Source organism: Lithobates pipiens, unplaced genomic scaffold (genome assembly GCF_037356315.1).
Source record: "Lithobates pipiens isolate NorthernLeopardFrog02 unplaced genomic scaffold, aLitPip1_a1.2 Scaffold_28, whole genome shotgun sequence".
Classification (NCBI taxonomy): domain Eukaryota; kingdom Metazoa; phylum Chordata; class Amphibia; order Anura; family Ranidae; genus Lithobates; species Lithobates pipiens.
In genome coordinates, this window is record NW_027507789.1 from 81,314,519 (window position 1) to 81,332,517 (window position 17,999).

Consider the following 17,999-nt stretch of genomic DNA (forward strand, 5'->3'; position numbering starts at 1 on the left):
CTGGGATTTTTGTGGGCCCAGTTAAATTGAGTGAGCAAGGATTGAGCTTGCTTAAAAAACAGGACTGGAATCTGGATCGGGAGAGCTTGGAAAAGATAAGTAAATTTAGGGAGTATGTTCATTTTAATGAGATTGCATCTGCTGAACCAGGAATGGAGGCCAGAATGCCACCCGTGAAGCAAACTGCGGATCTTAGTGACAAGGGGTGGGGGGAAGTTCAACATAAACGTACGCGCGATGTCCGGTGGAATGTAAGTACGTGAGTATATCTTACTTATCCATGCCAGCATCCGTTCACTCAGACCTATATGGCGAAGGACCGAGAACATTAATGTCCATTTGATCAAAAGCCTTCTCGGCATCAGTACTCATGAAAAGACAAGGGGTCCCAGATGACTTTGCTTTACGGATCAGGGTAAGCACCTTAGTGGTGTTGTCCCTATCTTCCCTGGTGGGAATAAAACCTAACTGGTCAATATGTATAAGGGACTACAAGTGATGTGCCAATCACGTGGCGAGGAGTTAGAGAATAGTTTTAGGACCGAATTTTGGAGGGAAATGGGTCTGTAGCTCCCACATAGGCCTGGGTCCTTGCCCTCCTTAGTTATCAACGAGATGTGGGCTCTAAGGGTATCCTCAGGAAAATAAATTCACCAAGCGCAGGCCGAGAATAGGGAGGAAGGTCTTAAAGTATTGTGCGGTATATCCGTCAGGGCCCGGAGCCTTACCCACCTTCGGAGGTCCCACGGCCGTCTGGACTTCTTCCAGTGTGATCGGGTCCTCCAAGTACTCCCGTGATTCCGATGAGAGGGTTGGTAGACCAGAACCGGTTACATATCTGTCTATATTGTCCTGTCCAGACCCTGAATCGGGCAGGTTGTAGAGATCAGAGTAACATTTTTCAAAGACTTCGACTATTTGGGTTGGGGTAGAGGCCCTCTGGCCATTCTCATCTATCAACTGTGGTATGTAAGAGCCAAATTTCAACTCCTTTACCGACCTGGCTAAGATTTTTCTGCATGTGTCCTCTGATTCCTACGTCAGTTTACGACAAAACTGGAGTGCCGCTTTCGCTTTATAATGGAGTAGGACAGCAATATGGGTATGGAGTGTCCCCAATTCAATCTCTAAGGTCCGTAAGGGGGTATGTTTATGTTTCGCTTACACAGAGGCAAGTTCATGAAACAGATTAGCAAGCTGTTCCTTCCGTGTTCGTTTGATGCGCGCCCCGTGCCTGATAAGTACCCTGCGGAGTACTGACTTGTGAGCCTCCCAAATTATCCCCAGGTCACAGTCCTGCTTTAGTTTTCTTGGAAATAAAGGTCCAATTCCCTGGTCACATCTGCTAAAACTTCCGGTATCTGGAGGAGGCTCTCATTAAGGTGCCAGAATAGAGACCTAGGTGAGGGGTAGGGAGCGAGGAGCAAGAGGCAGAAGTGTCAACCGATGGCGAAAGGGGACATTAAAGTCCCCACCTAATATCAATTGGCCCTCCCGAAAGTCACATAATCTGTGCAGGGTAGTTCTGAGGAACATGTCTTGGTGATCATTGGGAGCGTACACAGTGGCAAATGTAAAAAGGCGCTCTCCAATGTGGCCCCTAAGAAAAAGATATTGGCCCCCCGGGTCCACCAGAGAATCCTGGAGAACCCAGGGGAGCCTGCTAGAGATCAGAATGGAGAGGAGGGGTTAGTAGAGTGGTAGACCTTAGGGAAGGATCTCGACCATAGAAAGGGGAGGCTAGTATTTTTAAAATGTGTTTCATGTATAAAGGCCACATCAGTACAGGATGTGTTCAGTTCTCACAGGAGGATCCACCATTTTTCAGGGGAGTTCAGTCCCTTAACGTTTAGAGAGGTGACCTTGACTGAGTCTGCCATCGCTCCTCGGGGAGGGGGAGGGGGACATCAGAGAAAAGCAAAGAAAGTTGAACCAAGGTAGGTTTTGGGTAGGTAATGCATGGCGGGAACTAAGGGGGAGAAAGGAAGGGCAAATGGAAGGAAAGGTAAAGGGAAAAAGAGGCCGGGCACCTCAACCCCAGGGGGAGAGGGAAATTAAGGGTTGTCCGCACTCAACAGTACAGGAAGGGTATACTAAAACAGCACAATTATGCTATAGCGCTTACCAGATGTACACTGGGTTTAAAGCGCTGTCCTACTTGGGTTATTGGGTAGACAGGTCGGAGAGGGAGCCCCCGAATCCTAGTCCCCCCAGTCCCGGCAGTGGTAAATGTCACGTCTGATACCGGTATGCAAATAAAAGACAATCAGTAACATCAAAGAAACAAAAAACAATAGTATAACCAAAACAGAGGTAGAGCATATAACTGTCAGCACTGAGGGGTCTCCTCGGCTCGCCCTAAACATAGGCATGCACGAGGGAGCCCGTCACAACAGAAAAGGCATCACAGAATGGGATCCACCACCCCCCGTCCCATACCCCTAAAGTACATGCAGTCCCCGGACAAATGCATTTCTCCCTTTGGCAGATTGTCCTCTCCTTACCCCCCTCTCCCCCGTCCACGGCCCGGGGGGAAAAGGGGCAGGGAAGGGGGGAAAGGGGGAGTGGAAGGGGGGAAAGGGGGAGTGGAAGGGGGAAAGGGGGAGGGAAAGGAGGGAAGGGAAGGGTGGGAAGGGGGGGAAGGGAGGGGGGAAACGGGGGAGAGGGGACAAACATGCAGAAATGTCAAGTCCTTTAGCGCACTCCCACCAGCAAACACCCGGACCCCATAAATTTCAACTCCTCCCCTCCATGGTCACCACATCAAGATGAAAGAGGAGCAGCCCTGGTCGGTGCATGGAAAATCCGGCAGGCAAGGGGCTGGGGCCACCATCCCTCCATCCAACGGGAGACTTCACCCGAGCAGCAGTCCTGGGGCCCGCCAATTAGTGTCTCTCCTGCATCGCCATCGGGGGCTGTGTAGAGCATCCAGAGGGAGGCTGGGACCGCCCAAACAGTAAGGGGTAAATCCTCCAGGGGGTCCAGAGTCACCCTGGAGGGAAGCAGTGTCTCGTACCAATAGGCTCAATAAATAAGTCATCCAGGGTCCCCGAAAGCTGCAGAAGGCAATGTCAGCAAAGAGTAGGTGGGAGTCAGAGGGGGGGACAAGGGGCGCATCCAGGGGGAGGGGACACATATGCGGGAATGTCAAGCCCTTCCAGTACAGCGCATTAGGTATCACTCAGACCCCCCAAAGTGCAACTCCCCCATCTAAGGTCAAGACTCCAGAAGGGAAGATGAGCCGCCCTGGTCTGTACATGAAAGAACCTGCTGCCAAGGGGTTGGGGCCATCATCCCTTCCTCCAATGGGAGATGCCACCGGAATGAAAGCCCCGTGTCCTGTCAAATGGTGCCCCTCTGACAATGTCGTTGTGGTATATGTGGAGCATCCAGGGAGAGGCAGGGACCACCCAAACAGTGAGGGGTAAAGCCTCCAAGGGGGACCGGTGTCAGACAGGAGGATAGCGGTGTCTTGTACAAGTTGGTTAATTAGACAAGTCATTCAGTGTGTTCCTGTGAGCAGCGGAAAGAAAGGTCGGTAAGGATTATGAATGGGTGGGGGCCAGGGAGTGCATAAAACTGCCACCAGATGACCGGGGCAGAGAGGGCAAGGGGATGAAACTCAGATCTGGTAGGTGGGGGCGGGGGTGAGGAGTGTCCCTCATATTACTCACGTTGGCCATACCTTGAAGCTGAGCGCTCTGCATACCCAGGACGTTCTTCTGTATAATCTAGCCTATCTGTATACATTAGCCTGTCTTTTGTACACATTAGTCGGTCCGCTGTATACACTAGTCTGTCTGTATACACTAGTGTATACAGATAAGCTAGATTATACAGAAGAACGTCCTGGGTATGCAGAGATGGAGGCTAGAGTGTATACAGACGGACTAGTGTATACAGAAGACCGGCTAGTTTATATAGGGAGGCTAATGTGTGCAAAAGACAGGCTAGTGTATACAAATAGGCTAGATTATAGAGAAGAACATCTTGGGTATGCAGAGAGAGAGGCTGGGTTACACAGAGAGGCTGGTGTATGCAGACTTGCTAGTGTATACAGACGGACTAGTGTATAGAGAGGCTTGGGTATACAGAGAGCTAATGTATAAAGAGCAGCTAGTGAATACAAAAGACATCCAAGGGTATACAGATAGACTCGTGTATGCAGAAGACCGGCTAGTTTATACAGAGAGGCTAAAGTGTACAAAACACAGGCTAGATTATACAGAAGAACGTCCTGGGTATGCAGAGATGGAGGCTAGGGTATACAGAGAGAGAGACTGTGATACACAGAGAGGAAGGAGTATGCAGACTTGCTACTGTATACAGATGGACTAGTGTATACAGTAGACCGGCTAGTTTATACAGAGAGGCTAATGTGTACAAAAGACAGCCTAGTGTATACAGATAGGCTAGATTATACATAAGAAGGTCCTAGTTATGCAAGAGATGGAGGCTAGGGTATGCAGAGAGAGAGGCTTGGTTACACAGACTTGCTAATGTATACAGACGGACTAGTGTATACAGAGTACCGGCTAGTTTATACAGAGAGGTTAATGTGTACAAAAGACAGGCTAGTTTATACAGATAGGCTAGATTATACAGAAGAACGTCCTGGGTATGCAGAGATGGAAGCTAGGGTATACAGAGAGAGAGAGCGAGGCTGGGTTACACAGAGAGGAAGGAGTATGCAGACTTGCTAGTGTATACAGATGGACTAGTGTATACAGTAGACCGGCTAGTTTACACAGAGAGGCTAATCTGTACAAAAGACAGGCTAGTGTATACAGATAGGCTAATTTATACAGAAGAAGGTCCTGGTTTATGCAAGAGATGGAGGCTAGGGTATGCAGAGAGAGAGGCTTGGTTACACAGACTTGCTAGTGTATACAGACGGACTAGTGTATACAGAGGACCGGCTAGTTTATACAGAGAGTCTAATGTGTACAAAAGAAAGGCAATTGTATACAGATAGGCTAGATTATACAGAAGAACGTCCTGGGTATGCAGAGATGGAGGCGAGGGTATACAGAGAGAGAGGCTAGAGTATGCATACAGGCTAGTGTATACAGTTAGGCTAGATTATACAGAAGAAGGTCCTGGTTTATGCAAGAGATGGAGGCTAGGGTATGCAGAGAGAGAGGCTTGGTTACACAGACTTGCTAGTGTATACAGGCGGACTAGTGTATACAGAAGACCGGTTAGTTTATACAGAGAGGCAAATGTGTACAAAAGATAGGCTAGTGTATACAGATTATTATACATAGCATTGTTAGCAGACCAATAGGACAATTTACATGGCTTAATATTGCAGAGCGTAATTTATCAGGAAAGAGATCCAAAGCGTTAGTTGCAGTAGCTTCATAAAACTGAGAAATCGTTGCATTACTCTAAATTTAAAATATGTTCCGGTTGCACTGATAAGACGATATTAGATGAGTGATCTACACATTTCGTTTACTATTTCACTATACCGGCTAAATGTTAATATGTTAATATGTGCTGCGTGTAAGGTAGAAATTAGATGGTTTAGTGTGAGCTGGTTTACCAGGATTTAGAGATAGTAATCTGTTTATACTAGTATATAAATATAGCAAAATAACTATAACGGGTTTAAGTGGAAATACACGAAATAACAGCAACAACGTGTGTAGGTTTTTATCAATCAAGTTCATTACGTGTCTTTAATCATGTAGTGATATTGGAGCACAAGGATGAGCAAGCATAATAACTAACAGAGGATGACATGGCAAAAAGACAAACTGCATTAGAAATGTGAATATGAATTAGAGTTGAAATGCCAATCTCCAGGGCTACGTACAGCAAAGTGTGAGCTAAGCAGCTAAATATTCTGCAATAGCAGAGATTAAGTATTGCAGTCGAAATGAGATCGGAAGCGTTAGTTGCAGTAGCTCCAAAATGACTGAGAAATCATTTCATTACTCTAAATGTAAAAGTTATCCCGGTAGCACTGAGTGCTACTGATATTAGATGAGTGATCGTTCTAGTACAAATTCAGTTTCCTATAGCAGAGAGATACCAGCTAAATGTGAGACGAGCAATTAAACTGTTCACGGTAGCTTTGCATTACTCTTAATATGTGCAGCGTGTAAAGAAGCAATAAGATGGTTTTGTATTATCCTAAAATTAGCAGTATACGTAATAAAGGTGAGTAGGTAACCTGGATTTAGACATAGCAAACTCTATAATCTAATTTAGCAAAATTAGAAAGGATAATATTGAGACAGTATATACAGGTCGAGTTTAACTGGAAATACACAAAATATCTAGCTTACCTTTACATTGTTCAATAGAGCGTTGCAAAGTAATACCAAGGCAGAATGTAGGAATAGCAATTAGATGAGATGATTGCTGTAATCATGAAATATCAGCAACGACTAGGTTTCTATCGGATGAGAAAGTATAATAACTGGCAAAGTATGACATGGCAAAGAGACAAATTGCATTAGAGATGTGAGATGGATATGAAATGTCAATCCCCATTGGTTACTTACATGTAAACGCGGCTACATACAGCAAAGTGTGAGCTAAGCAGCTAAAGGGTATTTAAGAGTAAATTGACGTAGCTTGAAAATTCCAACGTGTAAATCGTTCCATTAAATATGTTACGCACGAAGACGGCTTACACTGACTGTTTTCCGTTTCCATTGGTCATCGGCATAATGTTTCAGTAACCATGAACATTAATAGTGATAGACAGCTTACATTAGGATGTATGCATGATGTGAATGTAAAATGAATGTAAAATAGTTGCATTATGTGTTATTAATGTAATCAAACTGTATTGCTATGCTTTGCTACTGCAACCACTTCTCAATCAAGTCCCACTGCTTTTCTCACTTTTTGCCGCTGTTAAAAAATGTGTTGCAAGTGTTATGTGTTACAAATGGTTATCAGTGTGACAGTTAATGTGGAGAAAAAGTAATACACAAAATAGAGTCAGAAAGAGAATCCTATTGCATAGAGGTAGCGAGAGATGGTTGCATTAATCTTAATGTGCAGTTTGTAAAAGGTTTTAAAAAGATGGTTTTGTGTGACTTTTGATTTAACGTAAAATTAGCTGTAGACATTATAATTTGTTACAATGATTTAGAGATAGTAATCTCTATAAAATAATAATAATAAGTATAGCAAAAAAAATTAGGAAAATTTTGAGGCAGTATGTATAGTCGATCAAGGGATCAAGGGATAGTAGCAAAGTCAAGGGATAAATGCAAAGGTACTCTATTTAACAGTAAATTGACGTAGCTTGCAAATTCCAACGTATAAATCGGGATCAAGGGATAGTAGCAAAGTCAAGGGATAAATGCAAAGGTACTCTATTTAACAGTAAATTGACGTAGCTTGCAAATTCCAACGTGTAAATCGTTCCATTAATTTTGATGCTCAAGAAGACGGCTTACACTGACTGTTTTCCGTTTCCACTGGAAAGAGAATCCTATTGCATAGAGGTAGCGAAAAAGAAGTAATACAGAAAATAGAGTCAAACAGTGGAAACTTTATTTGTCATGACAGCTGATACTTGGTTGAGCAATAAAACTGTTTTATTTAGATGTAAGACTAGTTTTATTCTCTACATATAGGGTTTTCAGAGAGTTGTATAATATAGGCGACCAATAGGACATTTAAATGGCTTAATATTGTAGGGAGGAAGTATCGCTGTTCAAAGGTAAGAGATTGAAAGCTTAGCTTGAAAATGGCCGAGAAATAGTTGCGTTAGTCTAAATTTAAAGGATATGCCGGTACCAATGAGAAAGCTTATATTAGACTAGTTGATGTTTGCATTAAACAATCCTATTATTATTATTATTATTATTAAGATCCAAGTGCAGAGAGATACTCAGTTAATGTCAGAGATACTCGGTCAATGTCAGAAAAGCAATAAAACTGTTTACATCGTTAGAGAGCGATATTTACATTACTCTTAGTATGTGCAGCATGTCTGGTAGCAAATGGATGGTTTTGTGAACATTTTGCATTAAGGTACAATTAGCGGTAGAACTCATCGAAGTGAATAGATTTAAGCGGATTTTGAGATAGTACTCTCCATTTCTAATAAGAAATATAGAAAAATAAGTCAGGATGGTGTGTCAGGACTGTCACATACTCACAGTCTCGTTACAAATATGCAAAATAGAGCAAAAGAGTACATGGTTTATTTTGATGTATGATAGTTTTATTGCATGCTTGATGTGGATGATTAAAATCGTGTAGTGATCTATATTTAGCATAAGAATGAAAAGGCATAACATGGCAATGAGACAAACTCCATTAGAGATGTGAGCTAGATGAAATGATGAAATGTCTCTGTATAGCCCAGATTGTCTTCTGTTATCACTTAGCATACCCTCTAAATTCACTAGCCTTCTCTATATACACCAGCATGTTTACACTAGCCGGTCTTCTGCATACAATAGCCTGTCTTCGATATACACTAGCCTATGTTCTGAATACACTAGCCCGTCTTCTGTATACATTAGTCTCTCTGTATAAACTAGCATCTCTGTATACCCCAAACTGTCTTCTGTAAAAACTTGTCTCTCTTTATAACCTGTCTAGCCTTTCTTCTGTACACACTAGCTTCTCTGTATACACTAACCAGGCTTCTATATACAATAGCTTCACTCTATGCACTAGCCTCTCTGTATAATCTAGCCTCTCTATATACCCTAGATAGTGTTCTGCATCTCCGTAGTGGCAGCCTCTCCGTAGAAGCCAGCCTTTATTCTGTATTCACTAGCCTTTCTTCTGTATGCTGTAGTCTTCTATATATACTAGCTTCTCTGTACACCCTTGCATCTCTGTAATACACTAAACCCTCTGTATACCACAGCCTGTCTTCTGTATACACTAGACTGTAAACACTAGCTAGAATACACCAGCCTGTCTTCTGTACCCACTAGAATCTCTGTATACACTACCCAGTCTTCTGTATACACTGTCAGCTTGGATGTATACCCAAGCCTGTCTTCTGTATACACTAGTCTCTCTATATGCACGGTCCTATCTGTATACACTCGACTCTCTCTATACACTAACCTCTCTATATACACTAACATCTTTGTATATACTAGCCTCTCTTTAAATTAGCCTCTCTGTGTACCCCAGCCTCATTGTTTACTCTAGCATCTCTGTATACTCAAGCCTATCTGCGTACACGAGTTTGTATTCTGTATTCACTAGCCTGTATTCACTAGCCTTATATATACTAGCTTCTCGCTTCTCTGTACACCCTTGCATCTCTGTACACTAGACTCTCTGAATACACTAAACCCTCAGTATACCACAGCCTGTCTTCTGTATACATTAGACTGTAAAAACTAGCTAGAATACACCAGCCTGTCTTCTTTACCCAATAGACTCTCTGTATGCACTACCCAGTCTTCTGTATACACTGTCAGATTTGATGTATACCCAAGCCTGTCTTCTGTATACACTAGTTTCTCTATATGCACTGTCCTTACTGTATACTCTCGACCCTCTCTATACATTAACCTCTCTATATACACTAACATCTTTGTATATCTCTCTTTAAATTAGCCTCTCTGTGTACCCCAGCCTCACTGTTTACTCTAGCATCTCTGTATACTCAAGCCTATCTACATACACGAGTCTTCTGTATTGTGTATTAACTAGCCTTTCTTCTGTATGCTGTAGTCTTCTATATATACCAGCTTCTCTGTACACCCTTGCATCTCTGTAAACACTGTGTAAACTAGCCAGTCTTATGTATACACTAGACTCTCTGAATACACTAAACTCTCTGTATACCACAGCCTGTCTTCTGTATACACTAGACTGTAAAATCTAGCTAGAATACACCAGCCTGTCTTCTGTACCCACTAGACTCTCTGTATACACTACCCAGTCTTCTGTATAGAATGTCAGCTTTCATGTATACCCTTTCTGTATACACTAGCTTCTCTATATGCACTGTCCTTTCTGTATACACTCGACTCTCTCTATACACTAACCTCTCTATATACACTAACATCTTTGTATTTGTCTTTAAACTAGCCTCTCTGTGTACCCCAGCCTCACTGTTTACTCTAGCATCTCTGTATACTCAAGCCTATCTACATACACGAAACCTGTATTCTGTATTCACTAGCCTTTCTTCTGTATGCTGTAGTCTTCTATATATACCAGCTTCTCTGTACACCCTAGCACTGTAACAGTGCTAGGTTCCTGTATTACAGAAACAGAACACCAGCAATAAGGTGTATACTGTGCAGGAGGCACACAACACCGACTCTAACTTCTGCACTGCAGATGCATGTATTGCAGAAATTGAACACCAGTAATAAAGGGTAGCTTCAGGTGTGTACTGTGCAGGAGGCACATAACACCCACTGTAACAGTGCTAGGTTCCCAAGCAGTAAAGACACTGTCCCTGCCTATCGTCCTCTTTCCCTGACCACCGCAACACACTATACAAGGCCGCCGTGCTGGCGGCCTTATATAGTGTGGGGTGTGTACTAAACCCCCCTGAGCTATAATTGGCCACAGGAATCCTGCCTGTGGTGAATTGTGGCTCTCCTCACACAGGATGTCACATCTGTTCTTATTATATAGAACCTATTATGCTCCTCGTAAACTTTTTCAGTTTGGCCGAACGGCCGGACGCAAGTTGCCCCCGGTGCGGGAACATGGGGGGAGACATGATGCACATGTTTTGGAGATGCCCGAAGTTGATCCGCTACTGGACAGAGGTGACAGGAACCATTGATCGGGTGGTTGGAACCTCCACCAGGATGGGGGCGAAGTATTGTCTCCTGGGATTAGTTGAAGGAGTTGGAAACTCGGGAAGTAGCCAGATGGCAGTTCTGAGATGCCTATTTCAGGCAAGGAAACTGATTGCCCAACCCTGTTTAGCCTCCAATGTTGGCAATGACTTGTTTTTTTTCGCTTGTTTCCCAAGATGACCATGTTGGCGTTTGTCAAGATGGTTGAGAGTGCCCGAAGAGATCGCCTATGGCCCCATCACCTTGAAAGTGCCTGATCTTGTCTGATCTCGGAGGCTAAGCATTGTCGGGCCTGATTAGTAACTGGATGGGAGACCAACTGGGAATACCAGGTGCCGTAGGAATCTTTTTATGTTGTTGGCGTTGACATGGGTTTTTTTTTCCGCTTGTTTCCCAAGGTGATCATCTTGGCATTTGTCAAGAGGGCTGAGAGAGCCCAAAGAAATCTCCTACGGCCACATCCCCCTGAAAGCGCCCGATCTCATCTGATCTCAGAGGCTAAGCAGGGTCCGGCCTAGATAGTATTAAAGGTGCCGTAGGAATCTTTTTATATTGTTGGCTTTGACCTGTTTTTCTTTCGCTTGTTTCCCAAGGTGACCATTTTAGCATCAGTCAAGAGTTTTGAGTATGTCCCAAAGCGTTCGCCTGAGGTCACATCACCCTGAAAGCGCCCGATCTCAGAGGCTAAGCAGGGTCTGGGTCAGATGGGAGACCGGCAGGGTCTATGTTGTTGGCGTTGACCTTTTTTTTTTCACTTGTTTCCCAAGATAACCATCTTGGTATTTGTCAAGAGGGTTGAGAGTGTCTAAATAGAACACCTATGGCCACATCACCCTGAAAGCGCACAATCTCATCTGATCTCGGAGGCCTAGCAGTGTACGGCCTGGTTAATACCTGTATGGGAGACCATCTGTGAATACCAGGTGCCCAACAAGAGGGTTGAGAGTGCCCAAAGAGATCATCTACGGCCCCATCACCCTGAAAGCGCCCAATCTCATCTGATCTCAGAGGCTAAACAGTGTCGGGCCTGGTTAGTACCTGGATGGGAGACTGCCTGGAAATACCAGGTGCCATAGGCTTCTTTTTTTGTTGTTGGCTTTGAACTGTTTTTTTCGCTTGTTTCTCAAGGCGACCATCTTGGCGTTTGTCAAGAGGGTTGGGCGTGTCTTGAAGAGAACGCTTACGGCCACATCACCCTAAAAGCACCCGATCTTGTCTGATTTCAGAGGCTTAGCAGCATCAGGCCTGGTTAGTACCTGGACGGGAGACTGCCTGGGAAGACCAGGTGACATAGAAGGATCTGGCCTGGTTAGTGTCTTGATTGGGAGATCGCCTGGGAATTCCGGATGCCGTAGGATTCTTTTTATGTTGTTGGCTTTGACCTGTTTTTTTTCCCTTGTTTCCCAAGGTGACCATCTTGGCATTTGTCAAGAGGGTTGAGAGTGCACAAAGAAATTGCCTACGGGCACAACACCCTGAAAGCGCCCAATCTCGTTTGGTCTCAGAGGCTAAGCAGGGTTGGGCCTGGTTTGTACCTGGATGAGAGACCTCCTGGGTTTTCCAGATGCCGCAGGCTTCTTTTTATGTTGTTGGCGTTGACTTGTTTTTTTTGTTTGTTTCCCAAAGTGGCCATCTTGGCGTTTGTCAAGAGGGTTGAGCGTGCATTTGATCTCAGAGGCTAAGCAGGGTTGGGACATGGTTAGTACCTGGATGGGAGACCGCCTGGGATTTCTCGATGCCATAGGCTTTAGTTTTAAGTTGTTGGCATTGACTTATTTTCTTTATTTTTATTATTCTTTTATTAAGTAGAACAACATAAATATAACAGTCAACCATACAGCATGACCCAGGGTCACAATTACATGCTAACAAAAAATAGGCAGCCAAATATTTCTGGGTTCTCAGAGGGGAGTCCTACAGTTTCATGCAGAAAATAGAGAAACCCCACCTCCGACATGTAGTACAGTATAACTAGTGCAGCTCCGTTCGGACAAATGTAATCATGGAGAACAACTGGGACCACAGCGAGCCAGCTTATCATGACCTACGTGAACTAGAGTAAAATATGAGCCGGTCATGTCCAGAACCCTGGGGTTCTTCTGGGTCCCGAAGGCTAGTAAGGAGACAAGGCATAGTCAAAAGGGAGGACGGGGGAAGAAGAGAGTGCAAAGACGGAGAGAGAGGAGGTGGGGGGATGGCGACGGGGAAAAAAAGAAAAATAAAGACAAAAAGGGAGGGGGGAATGCCACCCAGGGCAGACATGGCCTACGTAGGTAAACGTTAGATGTTCAGTCGTTTTCTGGGACGGAGGCACTGCTCACCTCCCGAATGTAGTTTCGAGTACCAGTGAAATACCTCCAGGGCCTCCATGTAACACTAAATGCCTCTTCAGTGTTGTGAAGGGTGGCGGTCAATTCTTCCATCCGGAGAATATGATTGACTTTGGAATACCACAGCACCTTGGATGGGGGCTGAGGCTGCCTCCACAGTGCGGGAATGCAGGCCCGGGCGGCATTCAGGAGTTGCATTGTGAGGGTTTTTTTGTATTTTCGAACAGGCTGTTCGGTCAAGTGTAGAAGGCACGCTACTGGGAACCCAAAAGTTCCTCAAGGTCAGGCATGCCCAGAAAAGGTGTCCCATGGTCCCCATATCTGAATTTCACCTCCAACAAACATCCGGGATCGATCTATCCATTTTATTCAGAAGGTATGGGACTCTATACCAGCGTGAGACTATCTTGTATCTTGATATTGGTTTGCGATGGAAGCTTTATGTACTAAGGTCAGGACCTTCCCTATCTGTTGTGGGGTAAATGTGATGCCTAAGTCCCTCTCCCATTTGTGGATAAATGGTGGGGGTCGACTCCTCCTCCTGACTACTCAATAGGTTGTACAGGAGGGAGAGGGTGTGTCGCACAGGTTCCCTTTTGTGACAGATGGATTCATAGGGTGTCAGGTCTCTAGGAGTGTAGGGGGCCCTTTGTATGGCCAGAAGAAAGTGACAAAGTTTATAAGCACTAAACAAGTCAAGCGGAGGGTCAGAAAGCTCGGCGACAGTTTGCGTGGTCGGGAGCCCTCCCGTGGGCCACACCTCTCCCAGATGCTGTTTCCCCACCACTGTCAACTGTCGCAGTTTCTTGTTGGTAAATCCCGGTGGGAAGTCTGGATTACCTATAACCTGAGTCATTGGTGATGGCAGGGGAGCAATGTGTGTGCAGCGGAACAACCTCCGCACAACAGCCAACCTAGCTCCCACTACGGGGTGACCTCTGAGGTCTTTTGGTAGGGAGGACAGGAGCCACGGGGAGGTCAATAGGGGAATGGATCCATCCTCAATCTCCATCTCCACCCACTGCTTGTGTGGGCCATTACAATGCCAATCAACGACTCTCTCTAGCAGAGTCACTCTGTAGTATTGTCTGAGATCTGGGAGACCCAGACCCCCCTTGTCCTTTGGTCTGGCAAGCAATTGCAAACGGGCTTTGGGCAGTTTGCGCGCCCAAATAAAGTCCCGGAGCAGCACCTGCAGTTGTCTGAAAAAAATTGGGGGTAACCGGATCGGTAATGTCTGGAACATGTATAAGATCCGAGGGAGGGCCATCATTTTGAATGCATTACAGCGCCCGAACCAGGTCAGTGTTAAAGCATGCCAGTTTCCCAAATCAGATTTCAGTCTATCCAGGAGAGGGACAAAATTAAGCAGGTACAATTGCGCTAAATCCGCTGCGATGTTAACGTATAGATTTTTCAGCCCAGTAGAATGGAAAAGAGGTGCGGAGCCTCTTGGCCTCACCATCCGGGACCGATATATTCAATACAGCCGACTTGGCGTAATTGTTTTTATAGTTTGATAGGCTGCCGTGTCGCTGTAGAGATGCAAGTATTTTGGGAAGCAAAATGTGTGGATTGGAGACGGAAAAAATTAGATCGTCAGCGTACGCCGCAATTTTGTGGTGTGCCGAGGGTTTGGATATGCCAGTAATATTCGGGTCATTCCAAACGTGACACATAATGGTTCCAGTGTCAGAATTAAAATTAGGGGAGACAGAGACCACCCCTGCCTCGTCCCATTAGTGATGGGGAAAGAGTCCGAGCACCACTCGGTCACCCGTACCGCTGCCGATGGCGTGGAGTAAAGCGACATTACCCAGCTCATCATGTTGGGGCCAAGACCTATATGTTCCAGGGTGGCCTGCATAAAGTGCCAAGGTGACCATCTTGGCGTTTGTCAAGAGGGTTGAAAGTGCCTGAAGAGATTGCCTACGGGCACATCACCCTGAAAGCACCCGATCTCGTTTGATGTTGGAGGCTAATAGAGTCGGGCCTTGTTAGTACCTGGATGGGAGACCGCCTGGGAATACCAGGTGTCGTAGACTTCTTTTTATGTTGTTGGCGTTGGCGTTTTTTCGCTTATTTCCCAAAGTGACCATCTTGGTGTTTGTCAAGAGGGTTGAGAGTGCCTGAAGAGATTGCCTATGGCCACATCACTCTGAAAGCACCCAATCTCATCTGATCTTGGAGGCTAAGAAGAGTCGGGCCTGGTTAGTACCTGGATGGGAGACCACCTGGGATTACCAGTTATTGTAGGCTTCTTTTTATGTTGTTGGCGTTGATTCGTTTTCTTTTTTTTGCTTGTTTCCCAAGGTGACCATCTTGGCATTTGTCAAGAGGGTTGAGAGTGCCCAAAGAGATCGTTTACAGCAGCATCACCCTGAAAGAGCCCAATCTCGTCTGATCTTGGATGCTAAACAGTGTCGGGCCTGGTTAGTACCTGGATGGGAGACCGCCTGGGAATACCAGGTGCCATAGGCTTCTGTTTTTTTTGTTTTTTTATTTAGTAGTATGCGACATACAATGCAAAGGCAACTTCACAGAATGTGTGATACAAATAGTTACAAACAAATGATCATATTGCATGGATATCAGAGCCAATGGTAAGACGTCTGAGGAGAATAGCACGTGTACAGCTTTGCGGTCATATCAAGATGAGATTAAAGCTCCATCTCGTTGGGATCCTCTACCACTTAAAATATTATTGATACTAGCCCTGCTACCCTCGAAGAGTTTAGATATCCATAGATAGGGGAAGAGTATTGTGTAGTAGTCAAATGGGGTCGGAACATACCATTTTCTTTTCCCTTTTTTGAGTTAAGAAGGGAAATAGTAGAACTGAAAGGAGGGAGAAGGGGAAAGAGAAGATTGGGGAAGGAAATGGCAGAAAAGGAAAAGAAGGGGTAAGGGGGTGTCGTGGGTAGAGTGGATAGGGTGGGGTCCCCTCCCAGGGAGCAAGAGACGCCCTCGGCTCACCAGCTCATCAGCTGTCCAACGTTTGGAACAGCGATCTCCAACGATCACCATGAGCTTACTATGTCTCGCGGAGGTATTCTTCCGAAAAGCGAAACTGGGTCCAGTAGAACAATCTGTTCCCATGCTCCTCCGTTTTATCCCTCATTGTGGCAGTCAGGTCTTCCATTCGTTCAATATCATTTACCCTTGTGAACCACTGGGTCACCATTGGAGCAGATTGCTCTTTCCACTGACTTGGGATGCAGGCCCTAGCTGCATTGAGGAGATGTTTAAGTAAGGACTTATGATAACGCTTTCTCGACATAGGAGTTAGATTGAGAAGAACTGCTGCGGGATCATTGGCTAAGGAAATGTCTGTGAACTTGTGGATGAGTCTCAGGACAGGCTGCCAGAATGTTTGTAATTTAGGGCTTTCCCAGAAAATGTGGAGAATGGTGCCACATTTGGTCCACAGCGACAGCAGCGGTCAGATTGACCGGGGAATATTTTGGCCAACACCACCGGTGTACGATACCAGCGTGTGATCAGCTTATATGAGATCTCCTGACATTTACTGCAGAGTGACGACTTATGGGCGAAAAAGAGTATTCTGTCCTTCTGTGGTTTGGAGAATGTAGTTTGTAAGTCCCTTTTCCATTTAGCTAGGAAGGGTGGATCCGTGGAGGATTGTGCGTCTGTCAGGATTTGGTAGGACCTAGAGAGGGAACCACGAACTGGGCCATCATCCAGGCAAAGTTCCTCGAAGGGGTGGAATTGTCTAGAGAAGAACGAATGGTTAGGTAGTGATCCGAGGAAATGGATTAGCTGTCTAGCTCTCCAGCTATCCAATGCAACAGGTACTTGCTCTAGCAGTATGGTCCCCATGGGAATCAAGCCCGTGGGTCCAAGAAATAGGGCTGCTCTCAGAAGCCCTTTCGGGGCTTGCCTGGTAAAGGCCTGGTCAGACAGGCCCGGAGGGAATCTAGGATGTCCAATAATTGGGGTCATAGGAGAAGGGAAGTTAGTCAGGTTGGAAAGGTGAAAAAAACTATCCATCTCGGCGAGCGAGGGGCCAATTAACGGGTGAGTAGTCACACAGGGCTCCAATGGCCTCCCCGCCCAAGGCAGACCAGCCAGTGGAACCCGCGCCATCTCCTGCTCTAGCTTGACCCATAGCTTCAGTTCCCCATGCCGGTGTCTTATCACATATGGTCCCCCATCGGATAGTGTCCGCTGTGTACTGCGCATTCCGAAAATTGCCGAGCATGAACGGCGCCTGCGCACTGAGTCCAGGTTCTATCCCCACTATCCAAGTGGACATAGAGTAAGAATATAAAAGAGCCGAGCGCAGCGAGGCAAAGCCCGAAGCGTGGCGAGCGAAGCTCGCCTGCAAGGGACCCTCTAATATTCACAACCCTATGTCCGCTTGGATGGTGGGGCTACCACCTCCACTCACCGCGCAGGCGCCGTTCAGCTTTGGAGATTTTCCGAAGCTTCGTCTGCTCCGTACTGTGCATGCGCAGTACGGCGCGGACACTATATCATGGCCGGACAGTATATGGCAGAACACCGGCACCAGTCAACCACCGGTGTCATGTGCGTCGCTGTGTAATATAGAGCAGGGTCCGGGAAGCCAATACCTCCCCGCAATTTCGGTCGCAATAGCATTGCCCTACCAATACGCATATGTTTTCCGCGCCAGAGGAACTTGATAAAGATTGAGCGAACCGCATGAAAGAAAGTCTGGGGTATTTTGATAGGTAAGGCTTGTAGTAGATACAGAAGTCGTGGCATCGTGTTCATCTTCAACACATTACAGCGTCCGAACCATGACAGAGCTAGTGGGTCCCATCTTTTAAGGTCCGCTGTAAGCCCATAGGCTTCTTTTTATGTTGTTGGCTTTGACCTGTTTTTTTTGCTTGTTTCTCAAGGCGACCATCTTGGCGTT

The 17,999-nt window shown here is 45.7% G+C and overlaps 4 pseudogenes; all 4 read left to right on the forward strand.

Moving 5' to 3' along the window:
- The first annotated feature begins 10,991 nt into the window (after positions 1 to 10,991).
- Positions 10,992 to 11,110, forward strand: LOC143936918 (5S ribosomal RNA; annotated as a pseudogene).
- Positions 11,111 to 11,726: 616 nt separating this feature from the next.
- LOC143936955 (5S ribosomal RNA) lies at positions 11,727 to 11,845 on the forward strand (annotated as a pseudogene).
- Positions 11,846 to 15,236: 3,391 nt separating this feature from the next.
- On the forward strand, positions 15,237 to 15,355 carry LOC143937389 (5S ribosomal RNA; annotated as a pseudogene).
- Positions 15,356 to 15,458: 103 nt separating this feature from the next.
- On the forward strand, positions 15,459 to 15,577 carry LOC143936546 (5S ribosomal RNA; annotated as a pseudogene).
- Positions 15,578 to 17,999: the final 2,422 nt, after the last annotated feature.